This window comes from Crinia signifera, chromosome 7 (genome assembly GCF_055691185.1).
Source record: "Crinia signifera chromosome 7, ASM5569118v1, whole genome shotgun sequence".
Lineage (NCBI taxonomy): Eukaryota > Metazoa > Chordata > Amphibia > Anura > Myobatrachidae > Crinia > Crinia signifera.
In genome coordinates this window covers 107,036,114-107,058,342 of record NC_139223.1, presented here as the reverse complement: position 1 = coordinate 107,058,342, position 22,229 = coordinate 107,036,114, and the positions used below count along the sequence as shown (strand labels likewise).

The 22,229-nt window shown below is 44.3% G+C and overlaps 22 non-coding genes and 1 pseudogene across 22 annotated transcripts; all 23 read left to right on the top strand.

The window, feature by feature from the left end:
- The first annotated feature begins 104 nt into the window (after positions 1-104).
- LOC146021419 (5S ribosomal RNA) lies at positions 105-223 on the top strand. The gene has a single exon (XR_014450906.1). It is a non-coding gene; the product is annotated as a 5S ribosomal RNA (ribosomal RNA).
- Positions 224-567: 344 nt separating this feature from the next.
- On the top strand, positions 568-686 carry LOC146025000 (5S ribosomal RNA; annotated as a pseudogene).
- A 345-nt stretch (positions 687-1,031) lies between these two features.
- Positions 1,032-1,150, top strand: LOC146022497 (5S ribosomal RNA). Its single transcript, XR_014451951.1, has one exon. It is a non-coding gene; the product is annotated as a 5S ribosomal RNA (ribosomal RNA).
- Positions 1,151-1,494: 344 nt separating this feature from the next.
- LOC146022017 (5S ribosomal RNA) lies at positions 1,495-1,613 on the top strand. Its single transcript, XR_014451485.1, has one exon. It is a non-coding gene; the product is annotated as a 5S ribosomal RNA (ribosomal RNA).
- A 345-nt stretch (positions 1,614-1,958) lies between these two features.
- On the top strand, positions 1,959-2,077 carry LOC146021722 (5S ribosomal RNA). The gene has a single exon (XR_014451199.1). It is a non-coding gene; the product is annotated as a 5S ribosomal RNA (ribosomal RNA).
- Positions 2,078-2,423: 346 nt separating this feature from the next.
- Positions 2,424-2,542, top strand: LOC146023503 (5S ribosomal RNA). The gene has a single exon (XR_014452918.1). It is a non-coding gene; the product is annotated as a 5S ribosomal RNA (ribosomal RNA).
- Positions 2,543-2,887: 345 nt separating this feature from the next.
- On the top strand, positions 2,888-3,006 carry LOC146023623 (5S ribosomal RNA). Its single transcript, XR_014453034.1, has one exon. It is a non-coding gene; the product is annotated as a 5S ribosomal RNA (ribosomal RNA).
- A 345-nt stretch (positions 3,007-3,351) lies between these two features.
- Positions 3,352-3,470, top strand: LOC146023327 (5S ribosomal RNA). Its single transcript, XR_014452749.1, has one exon. It is a non-coding gene; the product is annotated as a 5S ribosomal RNA (ribosomal RNA).
- A 345-nt stretch (positions 3,471-3,815) lies between these two features.
- LOC146024564 (5S ribosomal RNA) lies at positions 3,816-3,934 on the top strand. The gene has a single exon (XR_014453939.1). It is a non-coding gene; the product is annotated as a 5S ribosomal RNA (ribosomal RNA).
- Positions 3,935-4,278: 344 nt separating this feature from the next.
- On the top strand, positions 4,279-4,397 carry LOC146023375 (5S ribosomal RNA). The gene has a single exon (XR_014452796.1). It is a non-coding gene; the product is annotated as a 5S ribosomal RNA (ribosomal RNA).
- Positions 4,398-4,743: 346 nt separating this feature from the next.
- On the top strand, positions 4,744-4,862 carry LOC146023502 (5S ribosomal RNA). Its single transcript, XR_014452917.1, has one exon. It is a non-coding gene; the product is annotated as a 5S ribosomal RNA (ribosomal RNA).
- A 345-nt stretch (positions 4,863-5,207) lies between these two features.
- LOC146021959 (5S ribosomal RNA) lies at positions 5,208-5,326 on the top strand. The gene has a single exon (XR_014451427.1). It is a non-coding gene; the product is annotated as a 5S ribosomal RNA (ribosomal RNA).
- A 346-nt stretch (positions 5,327-5,672) lies between these two features.
- Positions 5,673-5,791, top strand: LOC146024589 (5S ribosomal RNA). The gene has a single exon (XR_014453961.1). It is a non-coding gene; the product is annotated as a 5S ribosomal RNA (ribosomal RNA).
- Positions 5,792-6,136: 345 nt separating this feature from the next.
- On the top strand, positions 6,137-6,255 carry LOC146023614 (5S ribosomal RNA). The gene has a single exon (XR_014453026.1). It is a non-coding gene; the product is annotated as a 5S ribosomal RNA (ribosomal RNA).
- Positions 6,256-6,599: 344 nt separating this feature from the next.
- Positions 6,600-6,718, top strand: LOC146023199 (5S ribosomal RNA). The gene has a single exon (XR_014452624.1). It is a non-coding gene; the product is annotated as a 5S ribosomal RNA (ribosomal RNA).
- Positions 6,719-7,064: 346 nt separating this feature from the next.
- Positions 7,065-7,183, top strand: LOC146023569 (5S ribosomal RNA). The gene has a single exon (XR_014452982.1). It is a non-coding gene; the product is annotated as a 5S ribosomal RNA (ribosomal RNA).
- Positions 7,184-7,527: 344 nt separating this feature from the next.
- Positions 7,528-7,646, top strand: LOC146022366 (5S ribosomal RNA). Its single transcript, XR_014451825.1, has one exon. It is a non-coding gene; the product is annotated as a 5S ribosomal RNA (ribosomal RNA).
- Positions 7,647-7,990: 344 nt separating this feature from the next.
- Positions 7,991-8,109, top strand: LOC146023501 (5S ribosomal RNA). The gene has a single exon (XR_014452916.1). It is a non-coding gene; the product is annotated as a 5S ribosomal RNA (ribosomal RNA).
- Positions 8,110-8,453: 344 nt separating this feature from the next.
- Positions 8,454-8,572, top strand: LOC146021599 (5S ribosomal RNA). Its single transcript, XR_014451078.1, has one exon. It is a non-coding gene; the product is annotated as a 5S ribosomal RNA (ribosomal RNA).
- A 345-nt stretch (positions 8,573-8,917) lies between these two features.
- Positions 8,918-9,036, top strand: LOC146023500 (5S ribosomal RNA). The gene has a single exon (XR_014452915.1). It is a non-coding gene; the product is annotated as a 5S ribosomal RNA (ribosomal RNA).
- A 345-nt stretch (positions 9,037-9,381) lies between these two features.
- On the top strand, positions 9,382-9,500 carry LOC146025560 (5S ribosomal RNA). The gene has a single exon (XR_014454219.1). It is a non-coding gene; the product is annotated as a 5S ribosomal RNA (ribosomal RNA).
- Positions 9,501-9,845: 345 nt separating this feature from the next.
- Positions 9,846-9,964, top strand: LOC146022006 (5S ribosomal RNA). The gene has a single exon (XR_014451474.1). It is a non-coding gene; the product is annotated as a 5S ribosomal RNA (ribosomal RNA).
- A 344-nt stretch (positions 9,965-10,308) lies between these two features.
- Positions 10,309-10,427, top strand: LOC146022365 (5S ribosomal RNA). The gene has a single exon (XR_014451824.1). It is a non-coding gene; the product is annotated as a 5S ribosomal RNA (ribosomal RNA).
- The last annotated feature ends 11,802 nt before the right edge of the window (positions 10,428-22,229 follow it).

Below are 22,229 nucleotides of genomic sequence, written 5' to 3'. Positions count from 1 at the left end.
TGCCAACACATGATTTTTTTCAGTAAGCAAAAACAGTTACGAAACTTTTTTATTAGCTTACCTGGTGATAGAAGTAGAAGAGGGCAAAAAAGTGCCTGTATCTCACCTACAGCCATACCACGTTGGATATGCCCAATCTCGTCTGATCTTGGAAGCTAAGCAGTGTTGGGCCTGGTTAGTACTTGGGTGGGAGACCACATGGGAACACCAGGTGCTGTAGGTTTTTTCACATTACTGGCAAATTGTTTTTATTCTCTAGCTATTTAAATTGGAAACTTTTTCTTTTTATTGCCTGTAGAGACATTTGTAAGAGGTCAAACAGACACAATAGCCATCACCTAAAGACTTACCACACTGTTTAGGCCCAATTCCAACTGCTTTTGGCAGCTAAACAGTGTTGAGCCTCTTTAGTAGTTTAATTTAAGATCCCCTGCTAATATCATGTCCTGTAGGTCTTTTTACATTACCAACACATGATTTTTTTTAGTAAGCAAAAACAGTTAGGAAGCTTTTTTATTAGCTTACCTGGTGATAGAAGAGAAGAGGTCAAAACAGTGCATGTATCTCACATACAGCCATACCACATTGGATAGGCCCAATCTCGTCTGATCTTGGAAGCTGAGCAGTGTTGGTCCTGGTTAGTACTTGGGTGGGAGACCACATGGGAACACCAGGTGCTGTAGGTTTTTTCACATTACTGGCAAATTGTTTTTATTCTCTATCTATTTAAATTGGAAACTTTTTCTTTTTATTGCCAGCAAAGACATTTAGAACAGGTCAAACATACACAATAGCCATCACCTAAAGACTTACCACACTGTTTAGGCCCAATTCCAACTGCTTTTGGCAGCTAAACAGTGTTGAGCCTCTTTAGTAGTTTAATTTAAGATCCCCTGCTAATATCATGTCCTGTAGGTCTTTTTACATTGCCAACACATGATTTTTTTCAGTAAGCAAAAACAGTTACGAAACTTTTTTATTAGCTTACCTGGTGATAGAAGTAGAAGAGGGCAAAAAAGTCCCTGTATCCCACCTACAGCCATACCACATTGGATATGCCCAATCACGTCTGATCTTGGAAGCTAAGCAGTGTTGGGCCTGGTTAGTACTTGGGTGGGAGACCACATGTGAACACCAGGTGCTGTAGGTTTTTTCACATTACTGGCAAATTGTTTTTATTCTCTAGATATTTAAATTGGAAACTTTTTCTTTTTATTGCCCGTAGAGACATTTGTAAGAGGTCAAACAGACACAATAGCCATCACCTAAATACTTACCACACTGTTTAGGCCCAATTCCAACTGCTTTTGGCAGCTAAACAGTGTTGAGCCTCTTTAGTAGTTTAATTTAAGATCCCCTGCTAATATCATGTCCTGTAGGTCTTTTTACATTACCAACACATGATTTTTTTCAGTAAGCAAAAACAGTTGGGAAGCTTTTTTATTAGCTTACATGGTGATAGAAGAGAAGAGGGCAAAAAAGAGAATGTATCTCACCTACAGCCATACCACATTGGATATGCCCAATCTCGTCTGATCTTGGAAGCTAAGCAGTGTTGGGCCTGGTTAGTACTTGGGTGGGAGACCTCATGGGAACACCAGGTGCTGTAGGTTTTTTCACATTACTGGCAAATTGTTTTTATTCTCTAGCTATTTAAATTGGAAACTTTTTCTTTTTATTGCCTGTAGAGACATTTGTAAGAGGTCAAACAGACACAATAGCCATCACCTAAATACTTACCACACTGTTTAGGCCCAATTCCAACTGCTTTTGGCAGCTAAACAGTGTTGAGCCTCTTTAGTAGTTTAATTTAAGATCCCCTGCTAATATCATGTCCTGTAGGTCTTTTTACATTGCCAACACATGATTTTTTTCAGTAAGCAAAAACAGTTACGAAACTTTTTTATTAGCTTACCTGGTGATAGAAGTAGAAGAGGGCAAAAAAGTGCCTGTGTCTCACCTACAGCCATACCACATTGGATATGCCCAATCTCGTCTGATCTTGGAAGCTAAGCAGTGTTGGGCCTGGTTAGTACTTGGGTGGGAGACCACATGGGAACACCAGGTGCTGTAGATTTTTTCACATTACTGGCAAATTGTTTTTATTCTCTAGCTATTTAAATTGGAAACTTTTTCTTTTTATTGCCAGTACAGACATTTGGAAGAGGTCAAACAGACACAATAGCCATAACCTAAAGACTTACCACACTGTTTAGGCCCAATTCCAACTGCTTTTGGCAGCTAAACAGTGTATGAGCCTCTTTAGTAGTTTAATTTAAGATCCCCTGCTAATATCATGTCCTGTAGGTCTTTTTACATTACCAAAACATGATTTTTTTCATTAAGCCAAAACAGTTAGGAAACTTTTTTATTAGCTTACCTGGTGATAGAAGTAGAAGAGGGCAAAACAGTGCATGTATCTCACATACAGCCATACCACATTGGATAGGCCCAATCTCGTCTGATCTTGGAAGCTAAGCAGTGTTGGGCCTGGTTAGTACTTGGGTGGGAGACCACATGGGAACACCAGGTGCTGTAGGTTTTTTCACATTACTGGCAAATTGTTTTTATTCTCTATCTATTTAAATTGGAAACTTTTTCTTTTTATTGCCAGCACAGACATTTAGAAGAGGTCAAACATACACAATAGCCATCACCTAAAGACTTACCACACTGTTTAGGCCCAATTCCAACTGCTTTTGGCAGCTAAACAGTGTTGAGCCTCTTTAGTAGTTTAATTTAAGATCCCCTGCTAATATCATGTCCTGTAGGTCTTTTTACATTGCCAACACATGATTTTTTTCAGTAAGCAAAAACAGTTACGAAACTTTTTTATTAGCTTACCTGGTGATAGAACTAGAGGAGGGCAAAAAAGTGCCTGTATCTCACCTACAGCCATACCACATTGGATATGCCCAATCTCGTCTGATCTTGGAAGCTAAGCAGTGTTGGGCCTGGTTAGTACTTGGGTGGGAGACCACATGGGAACACCAGGTGCTGTAGGTTTTTTCATATTACTGGCAAATTGTTTTTATTCTCTATCTATTTAAATTGGAAACTTTTTCTTTTTATTGCCAGCACAGACATTTAGAAGAGGTCAAACATACACAATAGCCATCACCTAAAGACTTACCACACTGTTTAGGCCCAATTCCAACTGCTTTTGGCAGCAAAACAGTGTTGAGCCTCTTTAGTAGTTTAATTTAAGATCCCCTGCTAATATCATGTCCTGTAGGTCTTTTTACATTGCCAACACATGATTTTTTTCAGTAAGCAAAAACAGTTACGAAACTTTTTTATTAGCTTACCTTGTGATAGAAGTAGAAGAGGGCAAAAAAGCGCCTGTATCGCACCTGCAGCCATACCACATTGGATATGCCCAATCTTGTCTGATCTTGGAAGCTAAGCAGTGTTGGGCCTGGTTAGTACTTGGGTGGGAGACCACATGGGAACACCAGGTGCTGTAGGTTTTTTCACATTACTGGCAAATTGTTTTTATTCTCTAGCTATTTAAATTGGAAACTTTTTCTTTTTATTGCCTGTAGAGACATTTGTAAGAGGTCAAACAGACACAATAGCCATCACGTAAAGACTTACCACACTGTTTAGGCCCAATTCCAACTGCTTTTGGCAGCAAAACAGTGTTGAGCCTCTTTAGTAGTTTCATTTAAGATCCCCTGCTAATATCATGTCCTGTAGGTCTTTTTACATTACCAAAACATGATTTTTTTCATTAAGCCAAAACAGTTAGGAAACTTTTTTATTAGCTTACCTGGTGATAGAAGTAGAAGAGGGCAAAAAAGTGCATGTATCTCACCTACAGCCATACCACATTGGATAGGCCCAATCTCGTCTGATCTTGGAAGCTGAGCAGTGTTGGGCCTGGTTAGTACTTGGGTGGGAGACCACATGGGAACACTAGGTGCTGTAGGTTTTTTCACATTACTGGCAAATTGTTTTTATTCTCTATCTATTTAAATTGGAAACTTTTTCTTTTTATTGCCAGCACAGACATTTAGAAGAGGTCAAACATACACAATAGCCATCACCTAAAGACTTACCACACTGTTTAGGCCCAATTCCAACTGCTTTTGGCAGCTAAACAGTGTTGAGCCTCTTTAGTAGTTTAATTTAAGATCCCCTGCTAATATCATGTCCTGTAGGTCTTTTTACATTACCAACACATGATTTTTTTCAGTAAGCAAAAACAGTTAGGAAGCTTTTTTATTAGCTTACCTGGTGATAGAAGAGAAGAGGGCAAAAAAGAGCATGTATCTTACCTACAGCCATACCACATTGGATATGCCCAATCTCGTCTGATCTTGGAAGCTAAGCATTATTGGGCCTGGTTAGTACTTGGGTGGGAGACCACATGGGAACCCCTGGTGCTGTAGGTTTTTTCACATTACTGGCAAATTGTTTTTATTCTCTAGCTATTTAAATTGGAAACTTTTTCTTTTTATTGCCAGTACAGACATTTGGAAGAGGTCAAACAGACACAATAGCCATCACCTAAAGACTTACCACACTGTTTAGGTCCAATTCCAACTGCTTTTGGCAGCTAAACAGTGTATGAGCCTCTTTAGTAGTTTCATTTAAGATCCCCTGCTAATATCATGTCCTGTAGGTCTTTTTACATTACCAAAACATGATTTTTTTCATTAAGCCAAAACAGTTAGGAAACTTTTTTATTAGCTTACCTGGTGATAGAAGTAGAAGAGGGCAAAAAAGTGCATGCATCTCACATACAGCCATACCACATTGGATAGGCCCAATCTCGTCTGATCTTGGAAGCTAAGCAGTGTTGGGCCTGGTTAGTACTTGGGTGGGAGACCACATGGGAACACCAGGTGCTGTAGGTTTTTTCACATTACTGGCAAATTGTTTTTATTCTCTATCTATTTAAATTGGAAACTTTTTCTTTTTATTGCCAGCACAGACATTTAGAAGAGGTCAAACATACACAATAGCCATCACCTAAAGACTTACCACACTGTTTAGGCCCAATTCCAACTGCTTTTGGCAGCTAAACAGTGTTGAGCCTCTTTAGTAGTTTAATATAAGATCCCCTGCTAATATCATGTCCTGTAGGTCTTTTTACATTGCCAACACATGATTTTTTTCAGTAAGCAAAAACAGTTACGAAACTTTTTTATTAGCTTACCTGGTGATAGAAGTAGAAGAGGGCAAAAAAGTGCCTGTATCTCACCTACAGCCATACCACATTGGATATGCCCAATCTCGTCTGATCTTGGAAACTAAGCAGTGTTGGGCCTGGTTAGTACTTGGGTGGGAGACCACATGGGAACACCAGGTGCTGTAGGTTTTTTCACATTACTGGCAAATTGTTTTTATTCTCTAGCTATTTAAATTGGAAACTTTTTCTTTTTATTGCCTGTAGAGACATTTGTAAGAGGTCAAACAGACACAATAGCCATCACCTAAAGACTTACCACACTGTTTAGGCCCAATTCCAACTGCTTTTGGCAGCTAAACAGTGTATGAGCCTCTTTAGTAGTTTAATTTAAGATCCCCTGCTAATATCATGTCCTGTAGGTCTTTTTACATTGCCAACACATGATTTTTTTCAGTAAGCAAAAACAGTTACGAAACTTTTTTATTAGCTTACCTGGTGATAGAAGTAGAAGAGGGCAAAACAGTGCATGTATCTCACATACAGCCATACCACATTGGATAGGCCCAATCTCGTCTGATCTTGGAAGCTAAGCAGTGTTAGGCCTGGTTAGTACTTGGGTGGGAGACCACATGGGAACACCTGGTGCTGTAGGTTTTTTCACATTACTGGCAAATTGTTTTTATTCTCTATCTATTTAAATTGGAAACTTTTTCTTTTTATTGCCAGCACAGACATTTAGAAGAGGTCAAACATACACAATAGCCATCACCTAAAGACTTACCACACTGTTTAGGCCCAATTCCAACTGCTTTTGAAAGCTAAACAGTGTTGAGCCTCTTTAGTAGTTTAATTTAAGATCCCCTGCTAATATCATGTCCTGTAGGTCTTTTTACATTGCCAACACATGATTTTTTTCAGTAAGCAAAAACAGTTACGAAACTTTTTTATTAGCTTACCTGGTGATAGAAGTAGAAGAGGGCAAAAAAGTTCCTGTATCCCACCTACAACCATACCACATTGGATATGCCCAATCACCTCTGATCTTGGAAGCTAAGCAGTGTTGGGCCTGGTTAGTACTTGGGTGGGAGACCACATGGGAACACCAGGTGCTGTAGGTTTTTTCACATTACTGGCAAATTGTTTTTATTCTCTAGATATTTAAATTGGAAACTTTTTCTTTTTATTGCCTGTAGAGACATTTGTAAGAGGTCAAACAGACACAATAGCCATCACCTAAAGACTTACCACACTGTTTAGGCCCAATTCCAACTGCTTTTGGCAGCTAAACAGTGTTAAGCCTCTTTAGTAGTTTAATTTAAGAACCCCTGCTAATATCATGTCCTGTAGGTCTTTTTACATTACCAACACATGATTTTTTTCAGTAAGCAAAAACAGTTAGGAAGCTTTTTTATTAGCTTACATGGTGATAGAAGAGAAGAGGGCAAAAAAGAGAATGTATCTCACCTACAGCCATACCACATTGGATATGCCCAATCTCGTCTGATCTTGGAAGCTAAGCAGTGTTGGGCCTGGTTATTACTTGGCTGGGAGACCTCATGGGAACACCAGGTGCTGTAGGTTTTTTCACATTACTGGCAAATTGTTTTTATTCTCTAGCTATTTAAATTGGAAACTTTTTCTTTTTATTGCCTGTAGAGACATTTGTAAGAGGTCAAACAGACACAATAGCCATCACCTAAAGACTTACCACACTGTTTAGGCCCAATTCCAACTGCTTTTGGCAGCTAAACAGTGTATGAGCCTCTTTAGTAGTTTAATTTAAGATCCCCTGCTAATATCATGTCCTGTAGGTCTTTTTACATTGCCAACACATGATTTTTTTCAGTAAGCAAAAACAGTTACGAAACTTTTTTATTAGCTTACCTGGTGATAGAAGTAGAAGAGGGCAAAACAGTGCATGTATCTCACATACAGCCATACCACATTGGATAGGCCCAATCTCGTCTGATCTTGGAAGCTAAGCAGTGTTGGGCCTGGTTAGTACTTGGGTGGGAGACCACATGGGAACACCTGGTGCTGTAGGTTTTTTAACATTACTGGCAAATTGTTTTTATTCTCTAGCTATTTAAATTGGAAACTTTTTCTTTTTATTGCCTGTAGAGACATTTGTAAGAGGTCAAACAGACACAATAGCCATCACCTAAAGACTTACCACACTGTTTAGGCCCAATTCCAACTGCTTTTGGCAGCTAATCAGTGTTGAGCCTCTTTAGTAGTTTAATTTAAGATCCCCTGCTAATATCATGTCCTGTAGGTCTTTTTACATTACCAACACATGATTTTTTTCAGTAAGCAAAAACAGTTAGGAAGCTTTTTTATTAGCTTACCTGGTGATAGAAGAGAAGAGGGCAAAAAAGAGCATGTATCTCACCTACAGCCATACCACATTGGATAGGCCCAATCTCGTCTGATCTTGGAAGCTAAGCAGTGTTGGGCCTGGTTAGTACTTGGGTGGGAGACCACATGGGAACACCTGGTGCTGTAGGTTTTTTAACATTACTGGCAAATTGTTTTTATTCTCTAGCTATTTAAATTGGAAACTTTTTCTTTTTATTGCCTGTAGAGACATTTGTAAGAGGTCAAACAGACACAATAGCCATCACCTAAAGACTTACCACACTGTTTAGGCCCAATTCCAACTGCTTTTGGCAGCTAAACAGTGTTGAGCCTCTTTAGTAGTTTAATTTAAGATCCCCTGCTAATATCATGTCCTGTAGGTCTTTTTACATTACCAACACATGATTTTTTTCAGTAAGCAAAAACAGTTAGGAAGCTTTTTTATTAGCTTACCTGGTGATAGAAGAGAAGACGTCAAAACAGTGCATGTATCTCACATACAGCCATACCACATTGGATAGGCCCAATCTCGTCTGATCTTGGAAGCTAAGCAGTGTTGGGCCTGGTTAGTACTTGGGTGGGAGACCACATGGGAACACCAGGTGCTGTAGGTTTTTTCACATTACTGGCAAATTGTTTTTATTCTCTATCTATTTAAATTGGAAACTTTTTCTTTTTATTGCCAGCACAGACATTTAGAAGAGGTCAAACATACACAATAGCCATCACCTAAAGACTTACCACACTGTTTAGGCCCAATTCCAACTGCTTTTGGCAGCTAAACAGTGTTGACCCTCTTTAGTAGTTTAATTTAAGATCCCCTGCTAATATCATGTCCTGTAGGTCTTTTTACATTGCCAACACATGATTTTTTTCAGTAAGCAAAAACAGTTACGAAACTTTTTTATTAGCTTACCTGGTGATAGAAGAGAAGAGGGCAAAAAAGAGCATGTATCTCACCTACAGCCATACCACATTGGATGGGCCCAATCTCGTCTGATCTTGGAAGCTAAGCAGTGTTGGGCCTGGTTAGTACTTGGGTGGGAGACCACATGGGAACACCTGGTGCTGTAGGTTTTTTAACATTACTGGCAAATTGTTTTTATTCTCTAGCTATTTAAATTGGAAACTTTTTCTTTTTATTGCCTGTAGAGACATTTGTAAGAGGTCAAACAGACACAATTAGCCATCACCTAAAGACTTACCACACTGTTTAGGCCTAATTCCAACTGCTTTTGGCAGCTAAACAGTGTTGAGTCTCTTTAGTAGTTTAATTTAAGATCCCCTGCTAATATCATGTCCTGTAGGTCTTTTTACATTACCAACACATGATTTTTTTCAGTAAGCAAAAACAGTTAGGAAGCTTTTTTATTAGCTTACCTGGTGATAGAAGAGAAGAGGTCAAAACAGTGCATGTACCTCACATACAGCCATACCACATTGGATAGGCCCAATCTCGTCTGATCTTGGAAGCTAAGCAGTGTTGGGCCTGGTTAGTACTTGGGTGGGAGACCACATGGGAACACCAGGTGCTGTAGGTTTTTTCACATTACTGGCAAATTGTTTTTATTCTCTATCTATTTAAATTGGAAACTTTTTCTTTTTATTGCCAGCACAGACATTTAGAAGAGGTCAAACATACACAATAGCCATCACCTAAAGACTTACCACACTGTTTAGGCCCAATTCCAACTGCTTTTGGCAGCTAAACAGTGTTGAGCCTCTTTAGTAGTTTAATTTAAGATCCCCTGCTAATATCATGTCCTGTAGGTCTTTTTACATTGCCAACACATGATTTTTTTCAGTAAGCAAAAACAGTTACGAAACTTTTTTATTAGCTTACCTGGTGATAGAAGTAGAAGAGGGCAAAAAAGTGCCTGTATCCCACCTACAGCCATACCACATTGGATATGCCCAATCACGTCTGATCTTGGAAGCTAAGCAGTGTTGGGCCTGGTTAGTACTTGGGTGGGAGACCACATGGGAACACCAGGTGCTGTAGGTTTTTTCACATTACTGGCAAATTGTTTTTATTCTCTAGATATTTAAATTGGAAACTTTTTCTTTTTATTGCCTGTAGAGACATTTGTAAGAGGTCAAACAGACACAATAGCCATCACCTAAAGACTTACCACACTGTTTAGGCCCAATTCCAACTGCTTTTGGCAGCTAAACAGTGTATGAGCCTCTTTAGTAGTTTAATTTAAGATCCCCTGCTAATATCATGTCCTGTAGGTCTTTTTACATTACCAACACATGATTTTTTTCAGTAAGCAAAAACAGTTAGGAAGCTTTTTTATTAGCTTACATGGTGATAGAAGAGAAGAGGGCAAAAAAGAGAATGTATCTCACCTACAGCCATACCACATTGGATATGCCCAATCTCGTCTGATCTTGGAAGCTAAGCAGTGTTGGGCCTGGTTAGTACTTGGGTGGGAGACCTCATGGGAACACCAGGTGCTGTAGGTTTTTTCACATTACTGGCAAATTGTGTTTATTCTCTAGCTATTTAAATTGGAAACTTTTTCTTTTTATTGCCTGTAGAGACATTTAGAAGAGGTCAAACATACACAATAGCCATCACCTAAAGACTTACCAAACTGTTTAGGCCCAATTCCAACTGCTTTTGGCAGCTAAACAGTGTTGAGCCTCTTTAGTAGTTTAATTTAAGATCCCCTGCTAATATCATGTCCTGTAGGTCTTTTTACATTACCAACACATGATTTTTTTCAGTAAGCAAAAACAGTTAGGAAGCTTTTTTATTAGCTTACCTGGTGATAGAAGAGAAGAGGGCAAAAAAGAGCATGTATCTCACCTACAGCCATACCACATTGGATAGGCCCAATCTCGTCTGATCTTGGAAGCTAAGCAGTGTTGGGCCTGGTTAGTACTTGGGTGGGAGACCACATGGGAACACCTGGTGCTGTAGGTTTTTTTTTTTTTTTTTTTTTTTAAATGTATTTTTATTGAAACACTATAAATCACAGTTTACAATTATATGACAAAGAAAAAAAAATGTATTAAATTTGGTCGGTACAATATGAAATCAAGGTTCTTGTTCATTATTATTATGTCAGAAGTACAATTCAACATTGAGTAAGTATGTTGGAAAAAGCTTAAGTCTTTTCTATGTCTTCTTATGTGGCGCGTAGGCCAGTACGGCCCAGGGCTGTCTCAGGGGGTGCACTATAACAGGATTTACTGTGTTGTGACATCCAAAGGCACCGGGGGGTCCCCTGAAATAGTTCTCAGCAGATACCATTGCGTATCTTTGAGTGAGTTGTGGAGTTTTGTTCTAATTTCCAAGGAGAGTATTGTTATGTAGCTCTCCCAGGTGTCAAAGAGTTTTTTAGTGTGTTGTTCCTTGTTAAGTAAACATTCAATCCACTCCATGTTAAAGACATGAAATAACTTTGTCTTGAACAGCTGTAAGGAAGGGGGGGTAGCGTCTATCCATGTCTGCAGGATGGACTTACGCGCTACCGCGCTAACAATCCCCAAGAGTCTCTTGCACCCCCTAGTTATTCTTTGATCCTCCGGCAATATTCCGAAGATAGCCCAGTGGTCCGTGAGGGGTACATAGTTCACTAAGTGATCTTGCGCAAACTTCCTAACCTGCAGCCAGAATAATTTAATTATAGGACAACTCCAAAAGTAGTGGTACAGGTTTGCCTCGCCGGTCTGACACCTCGGGCACGTTGCCGAGGAAGTCATCCCGGCCAGGAATTGCCTGTGGGGAGAAAAATATGCTTTGTGAAAGATGTTGAGGAACATCTCCTGGTATTGAATGGCGGGCAGTTGCCTTCTAGAGCGCAAGAGTGCCTTGGACAACTGGGTGCAGGTTAGGTCAGGCATTGTTTGGGTCCAGGCTTTCATGCCTGTGGGGATGGTGTCGTGATCTATAATCTGCCTTAGGAAGTTATAATGTATAGATATGGCCTTACGGTCGGCCACCCCAGATAAGAGCATCGTGTCCAGAGTGTTCGCCCAGTCCATCTCTGAGAAGTTGCGCGTCACCTCTAAGGTATAGTGCTTAGCCTGCATATATGCCAAGGGGTGTCTGCCCAATACTGGGAAGGCCTCCGAAGCCTTGTCAAATGACATTGGCTTTTTTAGGTCCCAGTCAATCAGAGCCCTGACGGAGGACAGGCCCTCGGCACGAAGACTCCTGAATGGATGGCCGGCCGTGCCATGTTGAAATTCTAAATTGTGCAGGAAAGGTAAGAAGAGGGATTTATGGGCGTTCAGATGCAGCCTATGTCTAAGGATGTGCCATAATCTGCGGGTTGACCACAACAAGGGGTTCGTTCGGGTCTGTTCATCCACCTCCCCATCATGAATGTGCAGAAAGCTCACCAAACCGCCCTCAGCCAGGAATTCCCCTTCTATTTTTGTGTTAGCGTAGACTTCACTCCCGTGCAACCAATCTCTTAAAAAGCGGAGTATGGAGGAATGATTGTAATGTAAGATATTGGGGAAGTTTATGCCCCCATTAAAAGTTGGCTGTTGCAGTTTGTATAGCCCGATACGGGGGCGTTTCGAGCCCCAGATAAATTTCCGAAAATGTGAATCTAGCAGGCGTAAGTCGCCTTGTGTCAACAGTAGTGGTAGGGCCTGGATTAGATACAGCCAGCGGGGGAAGGTCACCATCTTGATAAGGTTAGCCCTACCTATATATGAGAGTTTTAGGTGTTTCCACCCCTCCAGTTCCCTAGCAGTTATCTGGATTGCTTCTGAGATATTTATTCTATATAGGTTTGCGCCTCGCTTCGGAAGGTGTATCCCCAGGTAGTCTAGTGAAGCCTTTTCCCATTTAATCGGCAATCCCCCACCCCAGGAGGGGGTATGTACCCGGGGGTGTAAATATAGTCCTGTGGATTTGGAGGCATTGATTGTATATCCAGAGATTTCCCCATAATCCTCTAGCCTGCTCAGTATCTTTCCCAGGGATTGTTCTGGGTTGCCTATATATAGTAGGACGTCATCCGCGAATGCCGAGAGTTTTAGTTCTGAATTGCCGATCTTAACGCCCTTGAATTCCGTCCAATCTTGTAAGATACGGAACAGTGGGTCAATGCATAAATTAAATAGTAGGGGAGAGAGCGGGCAGCCTTGCCGCGTACCCCTGAACATCTGTATACTTGTTCCTTTACAGCCATTGATTAATAGGGAGGTGGATGGTTGGGTATAGAAGTATCTAATTAAGTCCACAAAAGCCTGGTCGAATTCCCTTCTTTCTAGGACTGTGTACAGATGGGGCCAAGCCACGGAGTCAAAGGCCTTGTTTGTGTCTAGGCTCAATAACATACTATGGGACGAGCGTTTATGGGATTCTGCCATCACTGCCGCAATAGCCATCCGGATGGCCTTTACCGAGTGGCGGCCACGGATGAAGCCCGTTTGGTGTGTGGTAAATAAGTCGCTGGCTATCGATTGTAACCTGTTGGCTATTACTTTTGTCAGAATTTTAAAATCTACATTTAGTAGAGAAATTGGGCGGTATGAATCCGCCTGTGTCAGGTCTTTACCTGGTTTTGGGATAAGCGTGGTGTAGGCCTCAGAGAATGATGGAAAAGGGGGCTTAAACTTAAGAATGTTATTATATAGTTCCAATAGTGTGGGGGTTAGTTCCGTCTCTAATAGTTTGTAATAGCTTCCAGAGAAGCCATCCGGGCCCGGGGATTTGTGAGATTGGAGACTGGCTATAACTGCGTGCAGTTCCTCTGATGTGATATCTGCCATAAGGGCGTCTTTCTGGGCCTGGGATAGGCGGGGTAAATTAGCCTCTTCTAGTAAGGATGCCTGTTTTTCCGCGTTAATTGGGAAGTTTTCATATAACTTTCGGTAATAATCTTCGAAGTGGGTTAGTATATCTTTAGTGGTGAATAAGTTCCTGTTAGTGGTCGGGTCTCGTATGGATGTGATAAAAGATCTTTTTTTATATGGTTTTGACATGAGAGAGAGCAATCTTCCCGATCTGTTGCCCCATTTGTAATACCTTTGTTTTGTGTAATCTAATTTCTGGCGTGCCTGAGCCGTTAAGAAAGATTCCAATAGTTTCCTATCATTTAGGTAGGTCTCTAGATTAGCGGGGGAGTTACAGGTCTGATAGTTCCTAAATGAAAGGGTTACCTCCCGGTGTAAGTCCCTGTATTGTTTTGCTGTTTCCTTTTTACGTCTTGAAACTAATTGCATCACCCGCCCTCTCAGTACCGCCTTTGACGCTCTCCAGAACAGAACTATATCCTCCCAATGCTCTATGTTATCATCGTGGTAATTGTGCCAGGATTGTAGGAGGAATTTCTTAAAGTCCTCTGAGTTCGTCAAGTAGTCTGGGAAGCGCCAAAGCCGGTCCGATCCCCCTCCAAAGCCCAGCCCCAAGCTCAAAGATATCGGGGCATGATCTGAAACAACGATTTCATGTACCTCTGTGTGTTGTACTTCCGACATTAGGTTGTCAGCGATCAGAAAGAAGTCTATTCTAGACAGGGTTTGATGCGCCCTGGATAGATGTGTGAATGCTTTTTCTGTACCATGCATCAAGCGCCATGGGTCACACAGTTGGAGATTCGTTTTCAAAGCTTGAATATGGTACCATGAGGCCGGTTGGCGGCCTAGTAGTGGGGGAGATTTGTCTAGTGTGGGGCTATCTACCAAGTTAAAGTCACCGCCCACTAGAAGCTTGTGGACCGTGCGGCCTGCCAGGATCTGGGAGATTTTGGATAGAAATTGCTCGGGGGATGTATTAGGGGCATATATATTCAATAGAGTGAAGTATACTCCTTCAATTTCCACATCCAGCAATAGATAACGTCCCTCTTGGTCCTCTAGCGAGTCATGTATTTGATATCTAAGATTTCTATGGAACAATGTTGCGACCCCCCTACATTTGGTTCTATAAGAGGCTGTGACACAGTCCCCAATCCATCCAGCCCTAAGCACAGAATCGCTATCCCTTTTCCAGTGTGTCTCCTGTAACATGGTGATGTCTGGTCTAAATTTTTTTATGTGGGAGATTACCTTTTTTCGTTTGATAGGGGTGTTTAGGCCGTTAACATTCCACGATAGCACCTGCAGGGGTGGGGGGGCCCGTGGCTGCACCTGGTTATCTATTCCCGCAGACATGGACAGACGCTTTGGGGGGGAAATGACCACGCACTATCAGAGAGAAGACATGTGTTAGGCAATGCGAGACAAATAAGGTTTTATAATGAGAAGACAGCCCTGCGCCTTTAGACAAAATTATAACAGTATCAGCTGACATCCTGTACCATGAGAAAATCAATAGTGTCAATTGTATCCGTATAAATAAACAGTGTTCCTTTTTTGAATTTGTTTTTTTCCCAAAGAGTGGGAAACACTCTGTGAGTGTGTCGAGGACCTCATGGTCTTTCACATGAGGTACTCTGGTTTTACTAACATTCAAACACGTAATGTAATTGCAACCTGTAGGGGCAACTAGCCTCCTGGAACAATGTTAAAGAGTAGATAATGTCACGATCCGAGCTGTCAGACAGACTTTCTTACCGGCTAAGTGCCTTCGCAGGTTCAGCTTGCGGTCCAGACGTCACCTCTGCCGGCGTCCTGTCTGCCGTGCGCCATCATCGCTGCCATCCTCCAGTCTGCTCAGCGCTGCTGAGTCCGCGGCTGCGCGGTGCACCGCTCTCCTTGTCCCCAGTGACAGTATCCAATACACGCCAATCCACCTGTCCGCCGCCATTGCTCCCAGTATCCAGCATGGTGTGCGCAAACATGCTTTCCCGCCATAGCCTGACATGGGGGCTGCCATGTTTTCCCAGTCACATGTCATTCCCATCCAATCCTGTGTGATCTGATCTCCCAGTCATACCTGCCCGGCCAATCCTGGCCACCCAGTGGGTATAAGTATGCTGGGAGCTCTCAGATCAATGCTAGTGCTTCAGTTGTCTCCTGTATATGGTCAGCTGTCCTTGTCTCCGTGCAAGTGTACTTCTCCGCTGCTGTTGTCTCCCATTCTGCAGAGCGTTCCAGGTTATTCCATCTCCTGTCGACATCCAGGTTATTCCATCACCTGTGAGCCTGCCTCGTCAGCCCAGCGGTCCAGCCTAGCTCCAGGACTCTGGTCCTCCGATGCTCCTGCATCATCCATCTCCGATGTTCCACCATCGATAGTCCGACACTCCGGACCCACAGTCAAGCTTCCGTCCGTCATTCCGGACCCACAGTCAAGCTCCTACCTTCCGTCTGTCATTCCGGACCCACAGTCTTCATCTCCGATATCCATCCGATGTTCCACCATCGATTCCACAATTCATCATCCCTGTAAAGTATTGCAATCTGCATGAACTGTTATTACTCCTGCATACTTTACTGTCTGTACCATTACAACCTTCTGCATAATAAACCTGGTTGTATTTTTACCTCTGACTACTCATTGGCTCTGGGTGCACTGTCGCGCAGTTCATGCGCAGGGGTCCTCTCCAACCTCCCCGGTTCAGGTACCGGTCCAGGTCCCCACCAGAGGTCTCAGTCTTGTCGACTGAGTCCCCTGGTGTGACAGTAAGCACTAGCCAAATGGATCCAGCCGCAAACCAAGCTTCTCCACCCAGCCCTGTACAGCAACTGGCTGTTCGCTTGGATCAGCAAGAGGCTGCGCAGAGCCAAGTGATTCATTGCCTGCAAGATCTGTCTTCCCGGCTGGATAAGTTACAGACCACTCTCAGTGGCCCTGAGCCTGTCAGAGAACTTCCAAGTCCCGTTCATCCTCCTGTAATGGCTGCTGCACCTCGCCTTCATCTGTCTGTCCCCACCAAGTATGATGGGAACCCCAAGACCTGTCGAGGCTTTCTCAATCAGTGTGAGATTCACTTCGAGCTGCAACCCAGCAACTTCCCTACTGAAAGGGTCAAGATCGCCTACATCATCTCACTCCTGTGTGGAGCGGCACTAGAGTGGGCATCTCCCTTATGGGAAAGATCTGATGCCATCCTGTCCAACTACAAGGACTTCGTGTCAACATTTCGGCGTATCTTCGATGAGCCTGGGCGATCAGCATCTGCCTCCACTGAACTCCTCCGTCTCAGACAGGGATCCCGTTCCGTCGGGCAATATCTGGTCCAGTTCCAGATTCTGGCGTCAGAACTCTCCTGGTGTGATGGGGCCTTATACGCAGCTTTCTGGCATGGCCTATCCGATCGTATCAAGGATGAACTTGCTACAAGAGACTTACCCTCAGGTCTAAGTGACCTTATTTCATTGTGTGTTAAAGTAGACCTACGCTTCCGAGAAAGGGCTATAGAACGTCACAAGAGCGCTCCAGTTAAAGTGCCAACTCCTCCGCCTTCTTTACCCACTGCTCCTGCGGTCCATTCCAAAGAAGAACCAATGGAGATAAACCGCTTCCGTTTGTCTCCAGGAGAACGTCGACGTCGACGGTTGGCACAGCTCTGCCTGTATTGTGCCGATCCTGCACATCAAATTTCTGCATGCCCAAAGCGTCAGGAAAACTCCTCCTCCTAGCCCGTCAAGGAGAGGGTAGGCTAGGAGTAATTAAGTCCTCTCCATCAGCAACCGATTGTGTCCTTCCAGTTTCCCTACAAGTTGGTCAGCATTTCAAGACTGTCTCCGCGCTTCTTGATTCCGGTGCCGCTGGCAACTTTGTTACTGCAGAACTGGTCCGCAAGTGGGGGTTGCCCACTGAAAGTCTTTCCAAGACTGTCTTCCTTACTGCTGTGGATGGCAGTAGGATTCCTGATGCGACAGTCTCCCGCAGAACTTTGCCACTTACAGTGAAAGTGGGAGTCCTGCACACTGAACTCTTGTCCTTCCTGGTTTTACCCCGAGCCACTCATGCTCTGGTTCTGGGTTTACCCTGGCTCCGTCTTCACAATCCCCGTCTTGATTGGAAGACATCCGAAATCCTTTCCTGGGATCCTTCCTGCTCTGGTACCTGTCTTCAAAAGGTACTTCCAGCTCGTCATTCTTCAGCCGATGCAGCAGACCTTCCGCCTCTTCCCTACCAAGAGTACTCAGATGTATTCAGTAAGTCTGGCGCTGATGTCTTACCTCCTCACAGACCGTGGGATTGCCCTATTGAACTCATCCCAGGCAAAGAACCACCCAGAGGTAGAACCTATCCTCTCTCTATTCCAGAGACTCAAGCCATGACCAGTTACATCAAGGAAAATCTGGCAAAGGGATTCATCCGTCCTTCGACTTCTCCTGCTGGCGCAGGATTCTTCTTCGTCAAAAAGAAGGATGGAGGCCTACGTCCCTGCATTGATTATCGCGGCCTCAATGACATTACAGTAAAGAACCGATATCCGTTGCCTCTCATCACCGAGCTGTTTGACCGTGTCAGCGGTGCAACCATCTTTACAAAACTCGATCTGAGAGGGGCATACAATCTCATCCGCATACGAGAGGGCGACGAGTGGAAGACGGCGTTTAATACCAGAGACGGCCACTATGAGTACCTCGTCATGCCCTTTGGGCTCAGCAATGCCCCAGCCGTGTTCCAGCACTATGTCAATGAGATCTTTCGGGACATTCTTTACAGTCATGTAGTTGTATATCTCGATGACATTTTAATCTACGCCAATAACATCACAGAACATCGTTATTGGGTCAAAGAGGTTCTGTCCCGGCTGCGAGCTAATCATCTCTACTGTAAACTGGAGAAATGTGTCTTCGAGGTGAAGTCTATACCCTTCCTAGGGTACATTGTCTCCGGTTCCGGTCTTCAAATGGATCCAGGAAAACTGCAGGCCATCCAAGATTGGCCAATTCCCTCTTCGCTGAAAGGTATTCAACGTTTCCTGGGTTTTGCCAATTATTACAGAAAATTCATTCGTAACTTCTCTTCTATTGTGGCTCCCATCACTGCCTTGACAAAAAAGGGGTCTAATCCAGCGAAGTGGCCGGCAGAAGCCATCGAAGCCTTCCATCTGTTGAAACAGAGGTTCACTTCCGCTCCTGTCTTAAGACAACCTGATACCACCTTGCCCTTTATTCTCGAGGTTGACGCCTCCTCCGTGGGTGTTGGGGCAGTCCTCTCGCAGAAAGCGCCCGATGGTCGTCTTCATCCCTGTGGGTTCTACTCCCGTAAGTTCCTGCCTGCAGAGCGTAACTATGCCATCGGTGACCAAGAGCTTCTCGCCATCAAGTTGGCATTAGAAGAGTGGAGATATCTTCTAGAGGGCGCTGTTCATAAGATCACAATTATCACAGACCACAAGAATCTTCTGTATCTCAAGTCTGCTCAATGTTTAAATCCCCGTCAAGCCAGATGGACACTTTTCTTTTCCAGGTTCCGTTTCAAGCTGTCGTTCTGTCCAGGGACACAAAACCGAAAAGCTGATGCCCTTTCCCGCTCATGGGAGCAAGAAAGTGAGTCTAAGTCCACACATCAACACTTTATTATTGATCCAGTGGCATTCTCCGCAACGAGAGTTTCTAATCTCACGCCCCCTACAGGGAAAAGATATGTAAAGCCAGCTCTAAGAAAGAAGTTGCTCTGTTGGGCGCATTCTTCAAAATTCGCTGGCCATGCAGGCATTCAGAAAACTTACGAGTTTATCACCAGGTCCTACTGGTGGCCGTCCCTCAAACAGGATGTACAGGACTTTGTTTCCTCTTGTGCTAAATGTGCTCAGCACAAGACCAGTCGTCAGTCTCCTCCTGGGCAATTGATGCCACTGTCAGTGCCACATCGTCCTTGGACGCATATTTCTATGGACTTTGTAACTGATCTTCCAGAGTCTGACAAGTTCACCACCATCTGGGTGATTGTTGATCGGTTCACCAAGATGGCTCACTTCGTTCCCCTCACCGGTCTTCCGTCAGCTTCCAAGCTGTCCCAGCTCTTCATCAAAGAGATATTCAAGCTTCATGGACTGCCTCTCGAAATCATCTCCGATAGAGGAGTCCAATTCGTAGCCAAATTCTGGCGAAGCCTGTGCTCCCTGCTTCAAATCAAGCTAAAGTTTTCCACAGCCTACCACCCTCAAACCAATGGCCAAACGGAGAGGGTGAATCAGGACCTTGAAGCATTTCTCCGCACATATGTCTCTTCTTCCCAAGATGACTGGGCTCAACTCCTTCCATGGGCAGAGTTCTGCCATAATAACCAATATCATTCTTCATCTAATGTCACTCCATTCCTTGCCAACTATGGGTTTCATCCTCGAGTTCCTGACTTCACTCTGCAACCTGTGTCCTCTGTTCCAGCGGTCGACACGACCATCCGGCAATTCGTCAAATCCTGGAAGCTTATTCGTTCTTCACTCCTGAAGGCTTCAAGCAGGTACAAAAAATTTGCCGACAGGAAACGCAGAGCTGTGCCAGCCCTCCGTCCCGGAGATCGTGTCTGGTTGTCAACCAAGAATCTTCGATTGAGAGTGCCATCGATGAAGTTCGCTCCCCGATATATTGGTCCTTTCCCAGTTGAGCGAGTCGTCAATCCGGTAGCTTACAAGCTCAAGTTGCCGCCCTATTTGAAAGTGCCAGCTACATTCCACATTTCGCTGCTCAAGCCGCTGGTCTTGAATCGCTTTCATTCCAAGCTCCCCAAGGCTCCTAAGGTTTGCACCCAGCGTGGAACAGAATATGAGGTCAGTAAGATCTTGGACTCTCGCATCCGATATGGTCGTCTGCAATATCTGATCGATTGGAAGGGCTACGGCCCCGAAGAACGATCATGGACCAATGCCATCGATGTCCATGCTCCCAGACTCATCCGGGCGTTCCACTCCAAGTTTCCCCGCAAGCCTAAAAGGTGTCCTGGGGCCACCCTTAAAGGGGGGGGTGCTGTCACGATCCGAGCTGTCAGACAGACTTTCTTACCGGCTAAGTGCCTTCGCAGGTTCAGCTTGCGGTCCAGACGTCACCTCTGCCGGCGTCCTGTCTGCCGTGCGCCATCATCGCTGCCATCCTCCAGTCTGCTCAGCGCTGCTGAGTCCGCGGCTGCGCGGTGCACCGCTCTCCTTGTCCCCAGTGACAGTATCCAATGCACGCCAATCCACCTGTCCGCCGCCATTGCTCCCAGTATCCAGCATGGTGTGCGCAAACATGCTTTCCCGCCATAGCCTGACATGGGGGCTGCCATGTTTTCCCAGTCACATGTCATTCCCATCCAATCCTGTGTGATCTGATCTCCCAGTCATACCTGCCCGGCCAATCCTGGCCACCCAGTGGGTATAAGTATGCTGGGAGCTCTCAGATCAATGCTAGTGCTTCAGTTGTCTCCTGTATATGGTCAGCTGTCCTTGTCTCCGTGCAAGTGTACTTCTCCGCTGCTGTTGTCTCCCATTCTGCAGAGCGTTCCAGGTTATTCCATCTCCTGTCGACATCCAGGTTATTCCATCACCTGTGAGCCTGCCTCGTCAGCCCAGCGGTCCAGCCTAGCTCCAGGACTCTGGTCCTCCGATGCTCCTGCATCATCCATCTCCGATGTTCCACCATCGATAGTCCGACACTCCGGACCCACAGTCAAGCTTCCGTCCGTCATTCCGGACCCACAGTCAAGCTCCTACCTTCCGTCCGTCATTCCGGACCCACAGTCTTCATCTCCGATATCCATCCGATGTTCCACCATCGATTCCACAATTCATCATCCCTGTAAAGTATTGCAATCTGCATGAACTGTTATTACTCCTGCATACTTTACTGTCTGTACCATTACAACCTTCTGCATAATAAACCTGGTTGTATTTTTACCTCTGACTACTCATTGGCTCTGGGTGCACTGTCGCGCAGTTCATGCGCAGGGGTCCTCTCCAACCTCCCCGGTTCAGGTACCGGTCCAGGTCCCCACCAGAGGTCTCAGTCTTGTCGACTGAGTCCCCTGGTGTGACAGATAAACTGATATGGACCAGATACCCTTTTTCCCTTTACTCGGGCTGTCTATCTGGTGGTGGACCCCGCTCCAGATATGTCTTGGCCACGTTAGGGTCTGTGAAGTATCTGGGGCGTCCATTCTCTATGATCCTAAGTTTGGCTGGATACATTAAGGCAAATCTTTGGTTCTTTTCTATTAGCATTCTGCATACTGGAGAGAATTCTTTCCGTTTTTGTGACACGATGGCCGAGAAATCCTGAAAGATCAGGACTCTCTGGCCATCTATTGATAGTGATTGGGCTGTTCTATAGGCCAGGAGCATTTTTTCCTTTGCCCTGTAGTCCAGGAATTTCGCAATGGTAGGTCTTGGTCTAACAGCCTGATCCTGTCTCTCCGGGCCTATTCTATGCACTCTCTCTATCTGGAGCATTTTGGAGGGATCATAAATATCCAATGTCTGGGCTATTTTAACGGTTATGAATTCCTCTAGTTGCTGGCCTCTAACTGACTCTGGAATCCCTATGAATCGAAGGTTGCACCTTCTGTCTCTATTTTCCAGTTCGTCTATCTTGGCGGACAGAGAGAGTATTGTCTGTTCCCTTCGGTCTAAGAGCGCTTGCATGTTGTGGGTAGAGTCCTCAACATCACTGATGCGCTGTTCCGCTGTGGCTATTCTAGCTGTGTTTGAGTCAATTTTTGTTAAAGAGGCTTCCAGCCTGGTATGCAGATCCTCAAATTTTTTGTCTAACAGAGGCATTAACATTTGTATAGTGACCTTTGCGTTGTCCTCAGGAGAGGGTATGGACTGCGTTTGTGATGGGTTGCCAGATAGGTTCCCTGTGGAGGAATCTGAGGAGAATAGGAGTGGGGAGGGGGGCGAGACATTTTGGGTTGTTTTTTGGCGGTTTTTCACCATAT